This window comes from Callithrix jacchus, chromosome 1, assembly GCF_049354715.1.
Source record: "Callithrix jacchus isolate 240 chromosome 1, calJac240_pri, whole genome shotgun sequence".
NCBI lineage: Eukaryota > Metazoa > Chordata > Mammalia > Primates > Cebidae > Callithrix > Callithrix jacchus.
In genome coordinates this window covers 52,414,423-52,420,662 of record NC_133502.1, presented here as the reverse complement: position 1 = coordinate 52,420,662, position 6,240 = coordinate 52,414,423, and positions in this window count along the sequence as shown.

Here is a 6,240-nt window from a genome sequence, read left to right as displayed (position 1 = left end):
TCATGCTCTTTTGTATTTGTCTAAATAAGTTTAAAACTCATGTTCACACAAAAACCTGCAGAAGAAATTTTATAGCAGATTTATTTACAACTGTTGAAACATGAAAGCAACCAAGATATTCTAATAGATAAATAAATAAACAAACTGGTAGATTCATGAAACTACATCTTACTCAGTTCCAAGAAAATGTATATCAAGCCATGAAAGGATATGAAAGAAATTTAAATGCATATTGCATATGTATTATACACACACACATTTTATATATATAGACTCCTGTTCCTGGTACAGAGAGCCTAAAATTCTTGCAATTACCTGAGCAAATAGGTGCTCCAGGAGAATCTTTTGTTCTAATATTTGGTCTTTGGTCCTGGTTTCTGACACAGGGCTTCTAAGCACTTGGATTTTATTGAGTAATAGGAATGTCTTTTGTTCTCATGAGGTGACTTTGGTAGGTCCCTGGGTGGGAACTGGGAACCAAAAACACCACGTTATGATTAGAAGCTTGAAATGTTTAACCCTACTTCTTATCCCCCAGGAAAAGAAAGAGCTATCTATTGAGTTAATAACCTATCATGCCTACGCAATGAAGCTTCCATAAAAATCACATAAATTTAAGATAATACAAAACATATACCCTCAAAATTAGAAAATATTATGGAAAAGTAAATAACATCTAAATAAATGGAAATGTATCCCATGTTTATGGGTCAGAAGACTTAAAGTTGTTAATTTGTCTGCAAGATGATCCTTGAGTAGTCTTGACTAACCCAGTTTTTCTCCTCTCTTCTTGATTGCGGGTCTCAGAATAACTAAAGAGTACACAGGGAATGCATCCTGCGATGGGGAGAAACTGCCTGAAATACCCTGGACTTTATTCCTGTCACTCTTCAGGAACCTCACATCGTGAGTTAGGAGACTGCTGGGAATAAGCTGGGCTCTGTTTCTGTTTCCCTAGAAACAGGATGTTCTTTAGTACCTTAGCCACACATGTTCCTGCAGGTTATAAAACCAAGGGCAGACTACTTTTAAATATCCCTCAGCTGTGGTACAAGAGGGGCACATGCAGACGATGCAGATGAAACTCTATCTACCCTGGGGAATTTTCCTTAGAATTGGGGGTACTGGATCATCATGGATTTTAGGTATCTGCTGCCTATCTATCTGTAAATAATAAATCCACTTCATATAACTTGATTTGTGTGTGTTCTGTGTCATCAGATTTGGACAAAACAAAAGTGTAACTCAAGAGGTAGTGGACTGAAATTCAGACAAATCTTCCTGGGGGTTGGTATGGTGGTAACTTTTGCTAGCTTTCATGCAATAGGAGTCTTCCCTTAGGATTCATAATCAGTGAACCTACTTCACAATGGCAATACTCACCAAATTTGAACACAATCTCTATTAGAACCCCTGCTGAATTTTTTCTTAAAAATTGACAAGTTTATTTTTAAAATTAATGTACAATTGAAAGGGATCCAGAAACCCAAAAAATCTCTTGAAAAAGAACAAAGTAGGAGGCCACTCATATTCCAATTTTAAAACTTACTTAAAGCACAGTAATCAAGACATTGTGTTAGTTACACAAAGAAAACTTTTTAGATTAAAGGAAGAGAATTGAGAACATGAAAATAAACTCTTACATCTATAGGTGTAACAAGACCATGTGAAAAGAAAAGAAGAGTCTTTTCAACAAGTGCTCTGAGACAGGATAGCCAAAGAGTGAAACTGGGTCCTTACTTCACATCATATACAAAAATTAATTCAAAATGATCAAAGATCTAAATGTAAGAGCTAAAATTACAAAATTCTTATGATAAATTATGGAGTGAATCTTAATGACCATTAATTTGACAAGTGATTCTTAGAATTACACAATTTTAAAATATAGATAAATAGGACTTCAAAATTAAAAAGCTTCGGTGTATCAAATGTCTTTCACTAAACTAAAGAAACCCATTGGATGGAAGAAAAGATTTCAAAGTCATTTTTAAGATAAACAATTTATATTTGGAATATACAAAGAAACTTTACAATTATAAATAGACTAATAATCTATTTTTTAAAATGGGCAAAGGAATTGAATAAACTTTTTTCCCCCAGAGCAGATATACAAATGGCCCCTAAGAACATGAAAAAATGTTTAACATCTTTGGTTTTCTGAAAATTATAAATCAAAACCACAATGGGTATATAGTAGTCATTAAATAAATAAATGTTGAATTAGTGAACAGTTAATGATAAATTGCGATAGTGGATAAGAAGAACATGTAAGAATCATAATAAGATACTAATAAAGTTGAAAACTATGTAAGCAAACAAGTTGGAGGTTCTGAAGGAAGTCACCAGAGTAGAATATATAATTTGAGGGATTTTTAAAAATTTATAGCAAATAGGAAAAATTAATCTACACAACCGTATAAGGAAAGCCAGGGTCTTGGAGTGAAGTATCTACAGACAGCAAGATCTTCACTGAGATAAAAAAGTTAATATTATCAAAAGAGTTGATATTAGAGAACAATTTTCTCAATGTCAGATGACACTTTGGTGAGTCCAGGGAAAGATTATATTAAAGATAAGTGCAAAGTCAGAGAGAAAATTTACAGAAGATTATGAGAGTAGCAGTTGAGCAATAAAAATACAGAGTGTGCATGGACTGTAGGCAAGAGAATAGTTTTGTGAAGCATCATCAATTTAGTCCCAATCGTCTGTTGAAGGAACTGAAGGAAAGAAAACAGTCACAAAAAAACAGAATTCAGCAGAACTTTGATGATCATGCCTACCTTACACTTTAAACATATTGAGCCTGAAGTTTGTAGTTTAGAGAAGTGTGTTGTCATCACATGATATAAGTCCATTTGCAAACTTGCTAATTACCAAATCTATAAAAGTCCACCCTGGAGGGGGAACATCCATAAATTTAAGAAGAAGAAATAATAACTTTATGGCATGAGAATCTGATTGTGTTATTCAAGGTTCTTCAGAGGAACTGAACCAGTAGGAGATGAACTGTAGTACATTTAACAATGGTGGGATTCTAAGAATTGATTACAGTGTATCCCTGAATTATTTTCTTACAAACTGCATATGATGTAGACAAGACCATGACTAAATAAAATGAATGTAGAAGAATATGGATTGAATGCCCAAACTCATAAACAGTCTCATCATTTTGATTGAATTAATTCATCTATATTACATGAAATATCAATGTAGTCAAATGTAAAATTTGCTTCAAAATGTATTGTTACATTATGTTAAACATAATACTGTGAAAACACTTAATTGAAAAATAGGAAGGTTTTAATAATGGCATCAAGCATGTGATTATTTCTGGTAGTTATTAATTTTAAAACTGGCTGCAACATTGTGTTAAGGATACAGTAACAGATGGGGATTTCCCTACAGAGAAATTTTAGTTTCACTATGCAACAAGATTTATTGGCTTCATCAAGAAAATGTATGGTAGGTCAGAAAATACAGTCCATTGGGGCTTCTTAGTCAGTAAAAAACAGAGAAAGTTTTCTGATGGTAAAAATTCCAAATATTTTTTCTTTCTAAATTTTCTTAGAAAAGAGTGAAGTCTGAGGCTTGGAGGGTGGAAGACAAGAAAATTCCTTAGAACATTAAAAAAGCGTGTATGGCATTTCTGTGGTTTTTCACAACCGTGAAATAGAATTAAGTATCACCAGGAGTGGTGTCTATTTACTTTATTTTTTTCTCTTAAAGCGTATAAGACTTCTATTAAAAACTCTAAATAGAAGATATTGCTCTTATAGGCTTTATTCCTATGAGTGTGCTTATAACAAATCATATCACATATGCTCTAGGATATGAATCTAGTTTTCATTCCAGTTTCATTTATCATAAAAAATATAAAAATCAAAACTGCTTATTTCAGTTAAAACCTTATTTTTGAAATAGCATGAGGAATACATTTTATTTTTTTATTTTAAAATTTACATGGAGAAAATGCCAAATGCACATAATAAGTTGGTTTGATGCTAAAGGTCAAATTTGCAATGCATATACTGATGGAATGAGCTTAATTAAAATATCATAAAAAAACTGATTTATTGATGATTTTAGTTCATGCTAGTGGCTTTGACCTTAGGCTAGCCTCAGGCATCTTTCAAGCTGCTAGCCTTAACAGACTGTGAGTACCTAAACCAGTTGAGCATTGCATATGATTTATTTCAGAAATGCGGTATTTAAGGACAGAATCACCAAACTGTCCAAATATTGATCAGCTTTTCCTCCCCTCTAATCATATACTAATCACAGCATTGATGTTTCATTTTAAAGTTTGTAGAGTTTAATTATCTAAAGAGAGATGAGTTCATGAACTCAGTTAAGAATATAGGGTTGTTGTTTTGTCATTTGCTTTTATAACCCAAAAATGATTAGGAGAATTATAGAGAAATATATAGATTTTTTAAAAATCTCTCATTCTCCATTATATACATGTAAACATACATCAAAAGTTAGCAAATATTCACTTAAAAAAGCCAAATAGAGCCTGGCATGGTGGCTCACTCCTGCAATCTCAGCACTTTGGGAGGCTGAGATGTGCAGATCACTGGAGACCAGAATTTGAGACCAGCCTGGCCAACATGTTGAAACTCCATCTCTTCTAAAAATACAAAACATCAGTTGGCTATTGTGGCGCATGCCTGTAATCACAGCTACTCAGGAGGCTGAGACAAGAGAATAGCTTGAGCCTGGAAGGCAGAGGTTGCACTGAGCCAAGACTGCACCACTGCACTCCAGCCTGAGCAACAGAGCAAGACTCTGTCTCAAAAAAAGAAAAAAAAAGCCAAATAGTATATAGTTTAAATCTGTAGGCTGTACTATTATTACTGTTACAACATCACTAATCTTTCCTCTCAAGAAAAGCAAACAAACAAACAAAAATCAGCCATAGACTTGAATGTGCATGGCCACATCCTATTAACTGTGTTTATGTAAACAGGCCACTGATGTTGAAGCCAAGTTTGCTGACCTCTGATACACATTGTTCATCTTTACTATTTCAATGACCCTGGACTCTGCATTTCTTCTGTGAAATCTGAAGGTGAATGAGATAAATGTTTATGCTCCTGGGTATTGAAATAAAGACCCAAGACGTCTACTCAATTTATATGTATTTAATGTTGTTTTTCTTTTTCTAGATATAATTGATCAACACTGATTCCTTTCATCATCATGTTGAGAGGGGAAAACTGCTAGAAACCTTGCATGCCCTTGGCCTTGCCCCAAATGTGCAAGGTCCTGTCTACTTTCTACTCAGCCCATTTGTCCTGTGTTTACAGCAGGTAATCTTGAGGGATGAGTTTATGTCTTGCCAAGATGAAGATCAGACTTACTTCAGTCTTCTATAAAAGTGATTGTTCCAGAAGCTCAGTGCTTCCTTCCTACAAAAAAAATCTGCTGCATGCTCAGGCATCACAACAGGCATTCAGCATCCATGAAACATCAATAAGAGAGCTTGTTAACTTTAAAAAAAAAAAAAATCTCAGACCCTCCACCACTCTTAACAATTTTTGGGACAAGGATGTGATATTTCACAGAGATCTGGATTCTTAAGAGAAAAGGTAGAGAGAATGAGCATAAAAAGACTGTTTCATTCTCTGTAATGAATGTTCACAAGTATGGGAAGGCTGGGTGGCAGAATGAGTGTCTTCCACTGTCTTATCAGTTAACGAGTCTTTAGAGGCTAAATAGGGAGAGGTAAAACTGAAACCAGCCTCCTGATCAATTATTATTTACTTCTGCTTCATTGTTCACCACCTTTAGTTGTTACTCATCCTCCTTTGGAAAAGAGGAGGAAAGAATGTGATTACCACAATGGTCTGGGGCCTGACAGTAACAGCAATATGATTGTGGCTGCTGAGTCAAAGGTCCCAAAGTTAAAGTCATTGGTGTCAGCAGCAATGATAGAGAGCTTTGAATGAACCAAAGCCGAGTATAGCCACTTGCACCAGGAAGTTTAATAGAGCTGAGCCCCTCTCTCCCTCTAAGCCACCTGATGATGCCCTCCTTGTCTCCCACTACTTTGGGTACTTTAAAGAAAACACTGAGAATCCTGGAAAATTTGGGAGTAGGGGAAGGACTCAAATTGCTATAGCTCTATTGTACATAGGCACCAAAGTCATCAGTATACCCCCTCCCATGAGGGAAAGAAATACTGGACTCAGAAGGTGGAAAGTGCTAAGAACTATGAGGAAGAGCTTCGGTGAC